The sequence below is a fragment of the Brassica napus genome, chromosome C4 (assembly GCF_020379485.1).
Source record: "Brassica napus cultivar Da-Ae chromosome C4, Da-Ae, whole genome shotgun sequence".
Classification (NCBI taxonomy): Eukaryota; Viridiplantae; Streptophyta; class Magnoliopsida; order Brassicales; family Brassicaceae; genus Brassica; species Brassica napus.
In genome coordinates, this window is record NC_063447.1 from 6935462 (window position 1) to 6953731 (window position 18270).

General features: G+C 38.0%; 1 long non-coding RNA gene across 1 annotated transcript; it reads right to left on the minus strand.

Annotated features, from left to right (window-relative positions):
* Positions 1 to 15746: 15746 nt before the first annotated feature.
* Positions 15747 to 17937, minus strand: LOC111205331. The gene is made up of 2 exons (XR_002657824.2): positions 17285 to 17937; positions 15747 to 16031 (listed from the first exon to the last, which is right to left on the minus strand). It is a non-coding gene; the product is annotated as an uncharacterized LOC111205331 (long non-coding RNA).
* Between the last annotated feature and the right edge of the window lie 333 nt (positions 17938 to 18270).

Consider the following 18270-nt stretch of genomic DNA (forward strand, 5'->3'; position numbering starts at 1 on the left):
GACGTAACTAATTGGTAAACCATGTTAGATCTATATATGGATCTATTTGTATGTATATTCATCCGATATTGGTCTGTTATACATCTCATTTTTTTTTGTAAAATTGATTTGGATCAATATTCGTATATTAGTTGACATCTTAATTCTGGACATATATCTGAAATGCTCGTATAACTCACGGAAACGTAATCATAAAATTCTTAGATATGTAAACCGCTTCTATTGTGCTTGTAGCTCGTATAACTTTTATTAACCATCCCCGAGAGAATGCAGTTCAGATCTATATTTTAACCTGGAGTTTGAACTGAAATGCTACAAACTCAAAAGTTGAAATGAAAAATACAGGGAAAAAGAAGATATGATATAAGAGAGGTTCATCGGTTCAAAAACATTTCATTTCACTGGTTTACTAGCACATGATCGATGCAAAAGTTTGGTTTGCTCAAATGTGTAGTGATGCACGGAAGCCAATATATTTCATTCATTTATTCATACATCTTTTAGCTGATATTAGTAGCCAACTAGCCATATAACAAACTTTAGCTCGTATGGGGGGGGAGAGGGAACCATAAAAGATGCTCATATATTTATAATCCATATTAACAAACTTAAATTTGGAAGTATACTAATCTGCAATATCCCAAAGAATGCATTTTCACGAAATACACTATCTTCAAAGAATGAGTGTTATTTAGCAGAGTTGGATTTACTAGGCCTAAGAATTATAAAGTACACGAGTAAGCCAGAGAACTGAAACCAGCCTTTTACATCGTATATTGGGCAAATGTGCAGAGCGTTTCGTTATAACAATTAAATATTATAGTGTTGCGACGCCGTTCAGCATCAGGCAGAGAGCAGCCTCACATGACTTGCGGTCCCAGCAAAATATACAGAAGAAGACCTATCCATCCTTTGACATTATTTACTTCTCGAATACCTGATTATGCACGACTGCACGTTAGTAGACAGCAACACTAATGCGATATGGCAAAGATCATATTACATAATGTTTTGTTTTTGAAAGCATATACATAATGTTACAAAAAAATATCATATTACATAACAACAGTAAATCACTAGACCACGTTGAGAACAAATAATCACATTATATGCCATGGAAAATGATTCTGCTATAGTATAAGCTATATACTGTATACATAAGCATCGAGTCTTTTTTCTTTATTTGTCTATAAGAAAATGATTTTGCGACATGCATGTATTCTCCTTTTTGTTAGTTTCAAATATATCGTCTACCTCCACGAAATATCAATTATGTAGACACATTTCAGATTCGGTTTTCTTCTTCATTTTCCTTTCAGCCTGAAAAATCCTTGCGGTTTATACATTTTTAATGTGGATTAAACATAGTGATAGTATTTTCGTAAGTCAGCCTTCTAAAGTTATCAGTGTTACATTCAAAATAGTATAAAACGGGCTTATACTAAGTGGTACTTTTAGTGGGCACTAGTAGTTATCTATATATAAGGTCCATTTTTTGTTTGTTAAAATATCTGTAAAGTCCATTAGGATACACTTTCTCTAGTATGTACAATACACTCATAGAGAGCAACTCTTTAACTCATGACCACAAATATATGACCACAAAAATATATAAAAGGTTCTGCTAAACTTAAATTGGAAGAGAAGCAAACACATAACGCAAATTAGAAACTAAAATTTACAGATTACCAGTGTTCTCTTTTTTCTTAAATATTATCTAATTTTAATTCAATACGGATACATATATAGTAAGGAAAGAAGTGTAAGAAGATAATATAAGCGTGGAAGAAGAACCATCAAGGTCCAAGAAGATAAAAGTTGGTATAAGCAAACACTAGAGGAAGATGAGATGACTGATCATACAGCGGAGACCAACATAAACAAAGAGATACAAGACGACAACCAAGAATTTGACGACCCTAATGCTGAAAGGATCTTAAAAGAGGAAGATTGGATGAATCAAGATGCTACCTTTGATGTTGATGAGGATGATTTGATGGATGAGGATGAACTCCTCTACGACGAAAAGCAGCAGGAGGAGGAGCCTGCCCTCTCTTCTGATCGTATACCTTTGCTGTTGATTATCGAAGGTTACACGGAATCAGGGAAGGAAACGACAGAGGCATCGGTTGAGGAGAGTTCGAAGCAATCTGGTTTGAAGACATCGGTAACTGGAAGCCGCTGTGCTCAGTTAACGCCAGGCCGTTCGTCACGATCCCCGACACAGAAGAAAAGAGGAATTTCAAGCCCCATTGCTACTGGCGTCTCTCTGATGCGGGCATCAAATCGACTGCTCACAAAGTAGACAAGACTTTCCATGTTTGGACTCGGATGAACCTAGACGACATCAAACTCATGGTTCATTTTATTCAGCTGGATGTCCCCAAACAAAGGCCACCACTTAAGCCTCCTTATCAGCTAATAAAGATGTGGATCAAAGGTATTAAAGGCGTGGTCAACATCTCCTTAATAAGCAGATTTCAATCCCTTGAGATCAGCCCTTTGTACCAGCCATTTGATTCTCTCTTAATTACGATTTGTCCTAAAAATCCGCTTTTCATTTATGTCTTTGATCTTGTCCAAGAGCTATATATAAAGTTCCTCTCATTTCATTGTAAAATCGGACTTGAGTATTGAATAGAAAGTGAGATTTTCTCTTGAGAGCTTTTATGCTTGTTCTTGTTATTTCTAAGTTATGTGAAATTCTTTGTTAGGATGCAAGTGAGGAACCTTTATCTTTGTGTGTGATTCATTTAGATTCTGGTTCATGATCTTATCTCAAAGCCTTTCACATCTTTGATTGGCGATCCTCATTCCATTTAGGCTATCAGTTTTGATTTCTTGTGAGATTAGCTAAGGTGTGATTCTGAGGCTGTATCACTCTCTCAGACAGAGAAACCTAATGGTGGGTCGGGCCTCTTCTAAGGCCAAGGTATCAAAGAGTGGGCCAAAACTCAATCAGAATCTCTCTCCGGCCCAAGGCCAAGATTCAAGTGACTTTGAAAAGGCACAATTATTTTTGAAGAACAACAAAAAATCAGCAAAGGTGGGAAGCAATAAACCACCAAAAATCCCAAAATGAACACAATTGCATGGAATTGTCAAGGGCGGGAGCCGACTTGACCAAGGAGCATCTACATGAGTTGTTTCATTGTTTTTTACCTAAGTTTTTATTTCTCTCGGAGACTAAGAACAATCGGAGTTTTTTGCAAGATGTGCAAGTTTCTTTTGGATATGATCATGTTTGTACTGTTGACCCTATTGGTAGAAGTGGTGGACTTGCACTTTTTTATATGGATGATCCCTCGGTTACTATTTTATATACGGATGCGCATATGATCGATATTGAAACTAGACTTGAAGGACACGTGATCTTTATGACCTTCGTGTATGGGGACCCTGTTGTTCGACATCGAGACCTAGTTTGGGAAAGATTGTCACGCATGAGTACCAACCGAAGTGGGGCGTTGTTTATGATTGGAGATTTCAATGAGATCACTGGTAACCATGAAAAGAGGGGAGGAAGGCGTCGTTTAGAATGCTCTTTTCTCCCTTTCCGTATCATGTTAGAAAATTGTGGAATGCTTGACTTTCCATATAAAGGAAATTCATCCTCGTGGGTGGGAAAAAGAAGATCCGGGAAAGTAAAATGCAAACTTGATAGAGCAGTTGCAAACGGAGAATGGCACGCCCTTTTTACCCACTCAGTTGTAGAATTTTTACAACTATGGGGCTCGGATCATAGACCGGTCCTAGCACGGATTCATTCTAGTGTTAGGAGGGGACGAAAGAATTTCCGCTTCGACAAGAGATGGATGGGAAGACCAGGGTTCAAGGAGGCGGTAATCTCGGGATGGGGACAATTTGATGAAATTCCAATGATGAATTTTCATCAAAAAGTTACCTCATGTCAAAATAAAATTAGTTCCTGGAAAAAACAAAACCCTACAAATTCTGCTTTATTAATTAAGGAGTTAAAACATAAGATAGACATGGCACAAGATGATGAATTCACCACAACAGAAGAATTGGAGGATTTGAGAAGACAACTGAGTTCGGCATTTCGAGAAGAAAATACTTTTTGGGAACAAAAAAGCAGGGATCAATGGCACAGAGATGGGACAGGAACACAAAATTTCATCATGCCACTACAAAACAACGAAGAGCTTAAAATCAGATAGTTAGTATCAAAGACAAACATGGGAAGTTGGTAGAGAGTGAAATCGAAGTGGAGAACGTGGCTGTTCAATACTTTCGAGATCTCTTCTCTACTTCTTTGCCGACAGAACTAGATGCCTCCCTCCGTTTTATCTCCGGAAAGGTGTCCAGTACCGACAATAGGTTACTCTTAGAGGAACCGTCGGAACAAGAAATTAGGAGAGCCCTTTTCGACATCAACCCGGATAAAGCACCTGGTCCAGATGGCATGACGAGTAAATTATTCCAAAAATTCTGGCGGGAGATGCGGCAAGACATTATTAGACTTGTCCAAAATTTCTTTGCGACAGGTAGTTTCGACCCATTATTGAACCAGACGAATATTTGTCTCATCCTGAAGAAGATGAAACCTCGAGACATGACTGAGTTCAGACCTATTAGTCTTTGTAATGTTAGCTACAAGATCATATCTAAGCTTTTGTGCAAGAGACTTAAGAGGGTTATACCGTGCTTGGTCTCAGAGACACAATCCGCCTTTGTGGCAAAACGTTTGATTACTGACAACATCCTGATAGCACAAGAAAACTTTCACGCTTTACGGACGAATCAGCGATGTAGGGAAGACTTTATGGCTATTAAAATAGATATGAGCAAAGCTTACGATAGAGTGGAGTGGAGTTTCTTAGCAGCTTTGATGCTGAAGATGGGCTTTGGTGAAAGACTGGTTGACCTCATTATGTGTTGTGTCACGTCGGTCACATATCAAGTTTTAGTCAATGGGCAACCAAGAGGGTGAATCCTACCAAGGAGAGGGTTAAGACAAGGAGACCCTCTCTCCCCTTTTTTGTTTATCCTATGTACAGAGGCATTGATCTCACTCTTAAATGGAGCAGAAGCGGAAAAGAAGATTTTAGGTCTCCGTGTTGCTAGGGCGAGCCCAAGGATCTCTCATCTTCTTTTCGTAGATGACAGTCTCTTCTTTTGTAAGGCGGAATTAAGCCAATGCAAGGAGATCATGGACATTCTAGATATATATGGGAAAGCATCAGGACAACGACTAAATGCGTCAAAATCATCGATGTTTTTTGGAAACCGAGTGGAGTATTCTCGGAAGCAAGATATAAAAGATGTTCTAGGCTTCTCTCTAGAAGGTGGCATGTGAATGTACCTTGGATTACCGGAACAAATCGGTGGCTCAAAGATGAAAGTGTTCTCCTTTGTACAAGATCGGTTCAATGGACAAGTCAACACTTGGTCATCGAGACTTCTTTCTAAAGGAGGAAAAGAAGTTCAAGTCAAATCTGTGGCTCAAGCAGTTCCGACATTTGTGATGTCGTGTTACTTGCTTCCACAAGGCATTACAGATAAACTAAGGAGCACAACGTCAAATTTTTGATGGAGCTCGAAACAAAACAGCAGAGGTTTACATTGGATAGCATGGGACGAGATCTGTACCCCCAAAGATTCGGGGGGACTAGGTTTTCGTGATCTCCATGACTTCAATATCGCGCTTCTTGCAAAACAATTATGGAGACTTATTCATTACCCGAACTCCTTATTAGCACGTGTTCTAAAAGGAAGGTACTATAATCACACTTCACCTTTGGAAGATCGGCGTACATACTCACCATCATATGGATGGCGTAGTATCATGGCAGCAAAACCTCTACTCATCTCGGGGTTACGGAAAACAATTGGTACGGGTCAAGATACGAGGGTTTGGAGTGAGTCTTGGGTCCCAGATGTAGTGGCTCGACCGCCTAAATCTGCTGACCACATTGTATACAGACTACCCCAACTCCTTGTTCAGTCTTTTATTAGGAATGATACCAAGGAGTGGGATATACAACTTCTACGGGATTTTTTCCACTCAGATGATATTCCTTTGATTCTTGGGCTAAAGCCCTGCCGCTCTCGTGCTCCGGATGGATATGTTTGGAACCACACAAAATCAGGAGTTTATTCAGTTAAAACCGGTTATGACCTACTTCGATCGAACAAGTTGAGTCTTTCACAGGAAGGGGCTGCAGAACCAAGTATCACGGGCCTACAAAGCCATGTGTGGAAGATAAAGGCCCCGAGTAAGATGAAGCATTTTTTGTGCCAGGCTATCTCGGACTGTGTGGCGACGGCAGAGAGGCTTATGTATAGACACTTGGGCACCGATAGGAGTTGTCCTAGATGTGCTGGCCCAGTGGAGTCGATTAATCATCTTCTTTTTGATTGCCTACCAGCTCTTCAGGTTTGGGCTTTATCAGACTATCCGTCCCTTCCGGGTTACTTCCCGAGTACATCTATATATCAAAACATGAACTTCCTGTTTTGGAAGAGAAAATAGGTGGCTCTTCTGAGACCACAATTCGATACCTTCCCATGAATCTGTTGGTACATTTGGAAGGCGAAGAACGATAAACTTTTCAATGGGAAAGACGTATTCCCCCTTGCCACCCTCCAACATGCGTCTCTTGAGGCAGAATGTTGGAGGAAGGCTAATGAAAAGGAGAAAGCAGATGAAGATCACGACGATCCTCCTACTACAGAGGTTGAGACAGTGCCCCTTTGGATACCCCAAATCCCTACCTGTCAAATTGATGCATCATGGATCAATAATGGCAGTGTCAGTGGCTTAAGGTGGAGTCTTAAGGATCAAATGGGCGTAGAATACTTCGGATTACGGGCGTGTAACAGGAACCTCTCAGCCTTGCATGCTGAGATGGAAGGATTACTTTGGGCATCCGCATGTATGAGAGACAGAAAGATCATTTCGGTACGGTTCGAGACGGACTGCTTAGACTTAGTGGACATGATTACAAACCCGATGGACTGGGCAGCATTCGCGACATAGATCGAAGAGTTCCAGAGGTTACAGGATGACTTCGAGGATGTGAGACTATCTCATATTCCTCGGAGTCGGAATGGCCGGGCAGACGCCTTAGCGAAAGATACAAGGACCAGAGACTATATTTTCACCCATATAGATCAAACCCGGACAGATGGTGATGTTCCCCGGAGAATCGACTCGTCTGCTCTCCACTTGATCTAGCTTAGATGGGAAGACGACAAAAAAAAAATTTACGGTTAAATATAATGTAAAAGACTGAAAATGAAACCTATGAGAAAAAAAACGTTACTGTATATAAATATATATATGCATGTTGGCCCACGTGGTTCATGCAGCAGAGCATATCTGTTCCCCACCTAGCCTGGCCCCAGCCAGAGGCACCTAACAAATCTAAAAGCGAAGGAGAAAATAATTTGCTAATGATATTGCAACTTTGGCGAGTAAATGTACGAATACATCTACGTCACTGATTGGGGTTTCGCACTTTCTCAAAATAATTGGTTCTGAAAGTTTTGCCCGGCATTAATAAATCATGCTTTACCAAAACGGCAATAACAACACTAATTGTAATTAACAAGATACGATACTACAAGAAAACACGCCGAATTCCGACGGACATCAATATCGTCGGACGTTTGTGACGGATTACCGACCAATTTCCGACGAAAAACCAAAAATTTAAAGTCGTCGGAATTCCGTCGACCCTTTCCGACGGAACTCCGACGAAACATGAGTCGTCGGAATTTTCCGACGACTTTTCGACGACATTCCGATAAAAAATGTAACCGTTATCGTCGTCGGAAGTTCGTCGGTATAAATTCGTCGGAATATACCGACGAACTTTCGACGACATTCCGATTAACAGTACAGTCGTCGGTATTCCGTCGGAATTTTCCGACGAATTTCCGACGAACCATGTGACCGTTGCCGACAAATATATATGACCGTTGTATAGCCGTTTGAGATTGGAAAATACCGACGGACTGCTTTACATCAGTCAGAATTTCGTCGGAAAGTCGTCGGAGGGCCGTAAGCAATTTCCTATAAATACAACCCCTCCTCATTCAACTCATTCACACTTCATTCTCTCTTCATTCTCTTTAGTCATAACAATTCCGTGAAAATCATGTCTTCAGAAGTTTATTATCGTTCGTGGATGGATAAACATCATTTGGATCCGAACACCAATTTGCTTACGGAAGAATACATTCAAAGGATTGGAGAATTCATGAGGCTTGTTCAACAGCAACCGAATGCAAAAAGTGGTATGTTAAGATGTCCCTGCTCTACTTGCAATAATAATAAGGTTATAAAAGAATTTGGTGTTTGGACTCATTTGTATATGAAAGGGTTTTCACGTAATTATAAAGTTTGGTACCTTCATGGGAAAACTGGTTATGAATATGGTAGTACTAGCGAACCTCAGCTTGTTAGTGAACTTCAGCCTGATATTAGGTTAGAAGAATCTAGAACAGATATAGATTATGGTGTAGGTACTGAGCAGATGGTACATGATCATTATAGAGGGGAAGAACCAAATCCCGAATCTAGGAGATTTTTTGACATGTTGGATGCAGGAAAACAACCTTTGTATCAAAATTGTAGAGATGATCATTCAGTCTTATCATCTGCAACTAGATTAATGGGTATTAAGACAGACTATAATTTTGCTGAAGAATGTATGGATGCGATTACTGATTTTGTCAAAGGTATTCTACCTGAGGATAACCTTGCACTGGGTTCATACTACGAGGTTCAGAAACTTGTTGCCGGTCCTCAACTACCGTACGAAGTGATAGATGTATGTATTGACAACTGCATGATCTACTGGAGAGCGGATGAGACACAGAATGTATGCAAATTTTGTGGGAAACCTCGTTATCAGGAGACGAGGGGAAGAGTTCCGATCCCATTCAAAAGAATGTGGTATTTGCCTTTGACGGAAAGATTGAAGAGGTTGTATCAGTGTGAGCGCACAGCAAAAGCAATGAGATGGCATGCAGAGCATTCCACAAATGGTGAGATTAGACATCCTTCAGATGCGAAGGCTTGGAAACATTTCCAGTCAACATATCCAGAATTTGCGGAAGAGAGAATAAATGTTTATCTTGGATTATCTACTGATGGTTTCAGCCCATTTGGAAAGTATGGAAGACAGTATTCTCTATGGCCAGTTATTGTGACACCGTACAACTTACGGCCGAGCTTGTGCATGCGACGAGAGTTTTTGTTTCTCTCAATTCTCGTCCCCGGGCCAGATCATCCTAAAAGATTACTAGATGTGTTTCTTCAACCACTGATATATGAGTTGCAACAACTATGGGTGCATGGTTTTGAGACATACGATGTTTCGTTCAAAGAAAACTTTCAGATGCGGGCAGTACTTATGTGGACAATAAGTGACTTTCCAGCATATGGTATGTTATCTGGATGGACAACACATGGGAGGCTATCATGTCCATATTGTCAAGATGACACAGATGCTTTCCAACTAAAGAACGGAAGGAAAACGTGTTGGTTTGACTGTCACAGACGATTTCTACCACCTGATCATCCATACCGCATGAGTAAGACTTCGTTTACGAAGAACAAGCAGGTGTTTGATGGTCTACCTGAGGAAGTTAGTGGGAAAGATTTGTTTAAGCAGTTTAGGTATTTTGATGCAGAAAGGACGCCAGATGTAGGTGGACATGAAAACATTCGAGTCAGTGCTGTTGGAGAGCTACATAACTGGCACAAAAAGAGTATTTTCTGGGATCTGCCATATTGGGAGAGTCATCTATTGCGGAATAATTTAGATGTCATGCATATTGAGAAGAACTTCTTCGACAATCTGATGAACACAGTCCTTAACATCCAAGGTAAAACGAAGGATAATTTGAAGTCAAGGTTGGATTTAGTCGATATCTGTGATCGTTCTGAACTTCACGTTGATGAGAACGGTACGGCCCCTTTTCCCATTTATCGGCTGGATGGTGCTAGAAAAGAAGAGTTCTTTGATTGGATTACAGATAAAGTGAAATTTCCTGACGGATATGCATCAAATTTGGGGAACTGCGTTGATAGAAGCGAAGGAAAGTTTACTGACTTGAAGAGTCATGATTGTCATGTAATTATGCAGCGCCACTTTCCGTTTACTTTTTCAGTATTATTGCCACGTATTTTCATGAAGCAATTGTAGGTATCTTATATTTTTACAATTTAATTTATTTTTATATTTAACAATTATGCTTATAATAACTTAATACTTACGAAAATTATGTCTTTTATCTATGTAGGGATTAGTGTTTTCTTCCGCGACTTATGCAGCAGAGTAGTGACTGAAGAGGGTATTAATAATTTGAAGACAAACGCACCAGTCAGCATGTGCAACCTTGAGAAGATATTTCCTCCATCATTCTTTGATGTAATGGAACATCTTGCTATTCATCTCGCAAGAGAATTGGAACTTGGTGGTCCTGTGCAGTACAGATGGATGTATATTTTTGAGCGTTATATGCATCATCTGAAGAAGATGGTCAAAAATCAAAGCAGGGTGGAAGGATCTATAGTGGCACAGGTGATCAATGAAGAAATTGCAATCTTTGCTGAAAATTATTTTCCACCAGAAGTGCATACAAAACACCGAAGACCTGCTCGGCATGATGATAGAGGGGAGAGAGCAACATATCATGTTACTGTCCCAAGCATGTTCAAGGAAATATGACGACTTAGTGGAAAATTCACGAAGCGGAGACTTACGGACACTGAGCACGCTCATTTGCAAACATATTTGCTCACCAACTGTGAAGATGTTCTACAATATGAGAGGTAAAAATATTTATTCATTTATTGTTAGATTAATATTCAATAAATTTATTTCATATTGATAATATTTTTGTATATAGTGTATATATGGCGGAGTTGCGTATGACTCACAGGCATGCAACAGAAGATGAGCTTCGACAACTTAGAGATAACGGATTTGCTGCGTGGCTTCGTAGTTATGTGAGTCATATATCATATTACCCTATGCAAATGATTAGTTTAAATTTAATATAAACTAATTAACTTTTCAATCATATATGTTTTTAATTTATAGGTGAATGATGGTTTGGCCAGAGGTCTTGTGTTCGATGATTGGATACGCGAATTTGTGCAGGAACCAAACTATGTGGTCAAATCATATCCTAAATTTTCTACGCGAGGATATGCATTCACAAGGAAAGGTCATTCTAAGACAACATATGATGCTGGTGTTTCATCTTCTTCCGGTGACGATGTCTACTACGGCAACATAAAAGAAATATTGGAAATCCAATTTCCTGGAATGGTTGGATTGCGTTGTGTAGTATTCTATTGTGATTGGTATGACACCACCCCAGATAGAGGAGTGAAGATTGATGCGTTTGGTGTTACATCAGTTCATTCGTGGCAGAAACTTCAATATTATGATCCCTTCATTCTTGGTTCGCAAGCTGATTATGTATGTCAATCTATTCATAATTTTTACCAATATAATTAATAAATGTTATATATTTTACTAATACTTGTATAATTGATATGTATAGGTGTGCTACATCAGTTACCCTCGGGTGACGTACAGAGACGATCCATGGGTTACTGTAACGCAAATCAACCCAAGAGGACGAGTGGATGGAACTTCTGATGATGATGAACCATTGCAACCAGAGTCTACCAGCAACGCCCAGGCAGTTGAAGATTTGGAAAATGTTCAACTTGTTGAGAATTTGACTGTGTTTGGACATGATTCAGTTGTACATTCAGAGCCAGAAGCCGAGGTTGGGGAGTTTGATGAAGATTCAGAAGATTCTGATTAGTTTTTTTTTTTTTTATTGGTCCGTCGGTAATTCGTCGGTATATACCGACGACATTCCGACGACCAAGGGTTTCGTTGAAGTTTGGAAAGGTCGTCGGTAATTCGTCGGAATATACCGACGACATTCCGACGAAGTAGACAAGTTCGTCGGAATGTCGTCGGTATATTCCGACGAATTACCGACGACATATGTTTCTAAAAAATTTCAATCATAAAAATCTATAAATTTAGATGCCAAAACTATGAAAATAACACATAATAAGTGTTTAGTATAGTATTAGATCGCAACCGTTCAAATATAACAACTCATTAAAATATTTATGCATGCATATCATTGTTTTCATAACATCTCATCTTAACACTCATATACTTATACAATCATATTTATATAATCTTACATTACAAAAAATGTTGTTGTGTAAAATCGTGTTATAAAAATATTTTTATTGTTAAATCTTTATGCAAATACTATATATATTATCAAAGATTTGGATTTTGCATTTAGAAACTTGTAATCAACACCCTAAAAACTAAGTCGTCGGAATTCCGTCGGAAGAAGTCGTCAGTATTCCGTCGGAATATACTGACGGACACATTCCGTCGGAAATCCAATTTGCCCGGGAGAACCAAACCGCGTGAAAATTTTCGCGAATCGCCATTTGGTATATTTTAATTATACCGACGGAATACTGACGAACCCGTGTCCGTCGGAATCTTCAGACATAATAACCCTTCTTCTTCCTTCTTCGTTATTTCCGCCTCTCTCTCTCAAACATCCTCTCTCTCTGGCGATTTCTCTATCTCTCCGGCGATTCCGGCCCTTCTCGACCTCCCTTCACCGGCGAATCCTCTTCTCACCCTCATATCTCTTCCCCAAACCCCAAATCATGTAAGAATCATCCCAAACCTTGTTTTATATAAATTGTTTAGGGTTTTGGAAGTTAGATCTCGGATTTTAGGTTGTTTGATTGAAAATTTTAGGATTGAATGGATAGTTTAGGATATATAAGTTAGGATTGTTGTTTGGATTGTTGTTTTAGTTTTTTTTTGAATTATTTTTTTTTTGTTAAAATTCAAAAAGTTTTACTATTTTTAAAACGTTTTTTTGATTTTTAAAAACGTTTTTCAAGTTTCCAGTAATAAAATATATATAATAAAACTTTTTAAAATTTTTTAAAAATATTTAACAACATTTTTCTATATTTATAAATTTTTTATAATTTTGTATAAATCATGTATAATAAAAATTTTAAATTTTTTTATAATTTTTTATAAGTTTCCACTTATAAACTATGTATAATAAAACGTTTTTAAAAATATCTAACAACATTTTTATACATTTATAAATTTTTTATAATTGTGTATACATAAGTTTCCACTAATAAAGTTTTTATAAGTTTCCACTAATAATTTTTTTTTTAGGGCCGAGGATGAACCCCGCCCCGCAGCCCGTCTTCGACGTAGTTCGGTGAGCAGTTCCCGTGCATCGGGATCGTCTCATGAACAAAACTCGGTTCCCGCATATATTCCCGCTCCAGCTCCCGCTGCTCCTCCCGCTGCTGCTCAACAGGATCCGGGGGTCATGCCAGTTGAACTATTGGTTCAACAACCAGGTCGAGAGCATCTCCCGGTTCTCCAACCCAACCCACGACGAGGACATAGCACTTGGTTAGTATTTTTTTTAATTTGTAGCATTATGTTTGTTTCCATTAATTAACTTGCTAACTTGTATTTTTTTTAAAAGGTTCACCAAGTCGAAAAATGGCATTAGCAGGAGCATCAACCAGATGATGTACTCCATGCTCCGTTTTGGATATTCAAAGTGGAGTGTGATCTCTTCCGACGAACGAGAGTTGTGGTTTCGTCAGTTTGCGGTATAGTAACTCTTCATTTTTTTAAAGTTTTTACATTTTTTAAAATATATTTACTTATTAAATTATGTTTGTTTTGTAGCAAGAGTTCAACTGGCATTCCGATCTCACGAAAACAGTCCGTAAAAAATTCAACGAAAAGGCCATGGACTCTTATACGAAGCAGATAAACGCGTGGAAGACAGTTTGGCAGAAGAACAAGAGGCAACGGTTCATCAACAGGACGGTGTGGAAGCAGTTGATAGCTCATTGGGAGAATGAAGAAACTGCAGAGACGTCTTCTAGGAACTCCAAGAACCGGAAGAGCGATCGTGGCGGGAAAGGTATGTATGTGCACAACCTCGGCGCTTGCTCTATGTCTACTAAGGAGGATGAACTTGTAAGTTTTTTATTATTATTTATCTTTATATTTTTTAAATAAATATTTTATATATTCCTTGGCTAATAATGGTGGTTTTTTTAGATCGAAGCAAATGACGGTAATCCCGTTAATCGTCTCCAACTCATTAAGGTGGCTCACACTAACAAGACGACGGGTCAAATTCAGGACCCCGTGATCAAAGGTGTCGTTGATTTGGTGGAAGCTGAAATAGTATCTCAATCTCAGCATCTCTCTGATGACGGCGATTCTACGGGAGCTTCAACCAACTTGTCTCTATTGCAAATAAATGAGATGGTTGAAAAGGTAATTCTTTTATTAATATATTTTTTTTATAATGTCGATTACTAACTTGTCCCTATTTACTAACTTTAAATATTTTTGTAGGCGGTTCCTAAAAGAAAAGGAGGCCGTTTAGTTGGATTGGCCCGCCGTGCTTCTTCGTATCCGGATTCTTCTTCGCAAGCTCCGTATGCCGATCCCATGATTCTCGAGGAGCTACATGACAAAGATGAACGGATTGGGGCATTGGAGGAGCAGAACACCACTATCCTTTCTGAGAATGCCACTATCCGTTCGGAGAATGCCACTATCCTTGCTGAGTTGGCATCCCAGAAGAAGTTCAACACCGAGATAATGCAGAAGCTAGATCGTTTGATGTCTTCGAGTTCTTCTTAGTTTTTTTCGGCTTTTTAAAACTTTCTGAATGTTTTTTTTTTCTATTTCGGTTTGTATGAATTTAAATTCTATAATATTATTAGTTTTAAATTTCAGATTTTTTTAATTTATTAATTAATTTTTAATATAAAAAATATATAAAAATGCAAAATTAATTCGTTTTTAAAATCGGTATATTCCGACGAATTCTGGGCGTCGGAATATATCGGCGGACAACGGTTCCTCGGACAATACCGACGGAGAGCATTCGTCGGAATATACCGACGAACCAATATCCGTCGGTATATTCCGACGAACCAATGTCCGTCGGTATATTCCGACGCCCAGAATTTGTCGGAATATACCGAGGAATCCACTCCGTCGGAATTGTCCGAGGAATGTCCTCCGTCGGTATATAGTTTTTCCGATGAACTCTGGTCTCGTGTGTCCGCATCGTAATATTGTCGGAAATTCGTCAGAATGACGTTTCTCGGTATTCGTCAGAAAGTCGTCGGAAGTTCTGACGAAATTCCGACGAATTTTTTTTTCCGACAACACGATACCGACGGATAGGTTCGTCAGAAATTCGTCGGAATCGGTCAATTCCGACGAATTTCTGACGATTTCGGCCATCAGAATCCCCCTGTTTTCTTGTAGTGAGATACTTGTAGGTGGCTGACTTCACCGGAGAAAGAGACTAATTTTCTTTGATCAAAGAGAAAAAGGAAGAAAGCAAGAAAAAGGTGGTGGTGATATTAAAAGAGCTAAAGTGAAACTCTAAACAAAATTGATATTGATTTTTGAAGTTGTTAATGTATCTGTGAAAGCCTTTTTCACTGCAGTAAGGAGAGCCAATGAAACTCAGGATGGACAGCGCCAAAAATATCGATGTGAATGAGATTATAATCATATATCGATGTGAATGAGATTATAACCATAAAAGATGCTCATATATTTATAATCCATATTAACAAACTTAAATTTGGAAGTATACTAATCTGCAATATCCCAAAGAATGCATTTTCACGAAATACACTATCTTCAAAGAATGAGTGTTATTTAGCAGAGTTGGATTTACTAGGCCTAAGAATTATAAAGTACACGAGTAAGCCAGAGAACTGAAACCAGCCTTTTACATCGTATATTGGGCAAATGTGCAGAGCGTTTCGTTATAACAATTAAATATTATAGTGTTGCGACGCCGTTCAGCATCAGGCAGAGAGCAGCCTCACATGACTTGCGGTCCCAGCAAAATATACAGAAGAAGACCTATCCATCCTTTGACATTATTTACTTCTCGAATACCTGATTATGCACGACTGCACGTTAGTAGACAGCAACACTAATGCGATATGGCAAAGATCATATTACATAATGTTTTGTTTTTGAAAGCATATACATAACGTTACAAAAAAATATCATATTACATAACAACAGTAAATCACTAGACCACGTTGAGAACAAATAATCACATTATATGCCATGGAAAATGATTCTGCTATAGTATAAGCTATATACTGTATACATAAGCATCGAGTCTTTTTTCTTTATTTGTCTATAAGAAAATGATTTTGCGACATGCATGTATTCTCCTTTTTGTTAGTTTCAAATATATCGTCTACCTCCACGAAATATCAATTATGTAGACACATTTCAGATTCTGTTTTCTTCTTCATTTTCCTTTCAGCCTGAAAAATCCTTGCGGTTTATACATTTTTAATGTGGATTAAACATAGTGATAGTATTTTCGTAAGTCAGCCTTCTAAAGTTATCAGTGTTACATTCAAAATAGTATAAAACGGGCTTATACTAAGTGGTACTTTTAGTGGGCACTAGTAGTTATCTATATATAAGGTCCATTTTTTGTTTGTTAAAATATCTGTAAAGTCCATTAGGATACACTTTCCCTAGTATGTACAATACACTCATAGAGAGCAACTCTTTAACTCATGACCACAAATATATGACCACAAAAATATATAAAAGGTTCTGCTAAACTTAAATTGGAAGAGAAGCAAACACATAATGCAAATTAAAACTAAAATTTACAGATTAGCAGTGTTCTCTTTTTTCTTAAATATTATCTAATTTTAATTCAATACAGATACATATATAGTAAGGAAAGGAGTGTAAGAAGATAATATAAGCGTGGAAGAAGAACCATCAAGGTCCAAGAAGATAATATACGCTTAAATATAATGAAAAAGACTGAAAATGAAACCTATGAGAAAAAAAACGTTACTGTATATAAATATATATATGCATGTTGGCCCATGTGGTTCATGCAGCAGAGCATATCTGTTCCCCACCTAGCCTGGCCCCAGCCAGAGGCACTACAAAGTAAGTAATTCCTAACAAATCTAAAAGCGAAGGAGAAAATAATTTGCTAATGATATTGCAACTTTGGCGAGTAAATGTACGAATACATCTACGTCACTGATTGGGGTTTCGCACTTTCTCAAAATAATTGGTTCTGAAAGTTTTGCCCGGCATTAATAAATCATGCTTTACCAAAACGGCAATAACAACACTAATTGTAATTAACAAGATACAGATACCTGTTGGTGGCTGACTTCACCGGAGAAAGAGACTAATTTTCTTTGATCAAAGAGAAAAAGGAAGAAAGCAAGAAAAAGGTGGTGGTGATATTAAAAGAGCTAAAGTGAAACTCTAAACAAAATTGATATTGATTTTTGAAGTTGTTGATGTATCTGTGAAAGCCTTTTTCACTGCAGTAAGGAGAGCCAATGAAACTCAGGATGGACAGCGCCAAAAATATCGATGTGAATGAGATTATATATGATGGCGCTATCCCTCCTGAGCTTTACAGATTCTTCTCTACTTTCTTTTTTTCTTGTTACTAAAAATGAAAAATGATAAAGAGACTTGAGAGGAAAGTGAAGGTAAGAGGATGGGAGTGGAGAAGGAGAAGAGGTTGTGTTATTTATATATAGATGATGCGAGTTTAAGGAACTTGGGTTCAAAGGGACACACGTCATCTTCTCTTCGTTGAGCATGAAATAATTCAATTGCATATTTTAACAGCAGTGTTTTGGAAGTATTCCTTTTTTTCTGTAACAATTTCTACTTCTAAAATTATTTAGTTAAATTTTTAGCTTTTTTGGTGGGAAAATTATTGCTTTAGTTATACTACTAGGATAAGACCTGCGTCTTGCGCATGATGAGTTTATTTGTATATATTATCGATAGTTTCTTTTATATATTTGATCATTTTATTTATATATATAAAATATTTTTTGTTGTTATTATATAATTTCTTTCCGATGGATCGGATCAATTTTTATTAAAAATAATGGAACAAAACTATAATTAATACATCATGGGTTGATCGGATTCAACATTAAACAAATTATGACATAAAAACCTTATTTTTTCTATCGAACACATTCTTGAAAAAAAATGAACAGTATTGTTTTCACAGTTGAATTATTTTGACTTTTATCTTCCATATGGTTTTGAAAGCTTTCAAATCAACCATCGAATTGATATATGTCATTTTAATGTTTTTAGTCGTATACTTAAG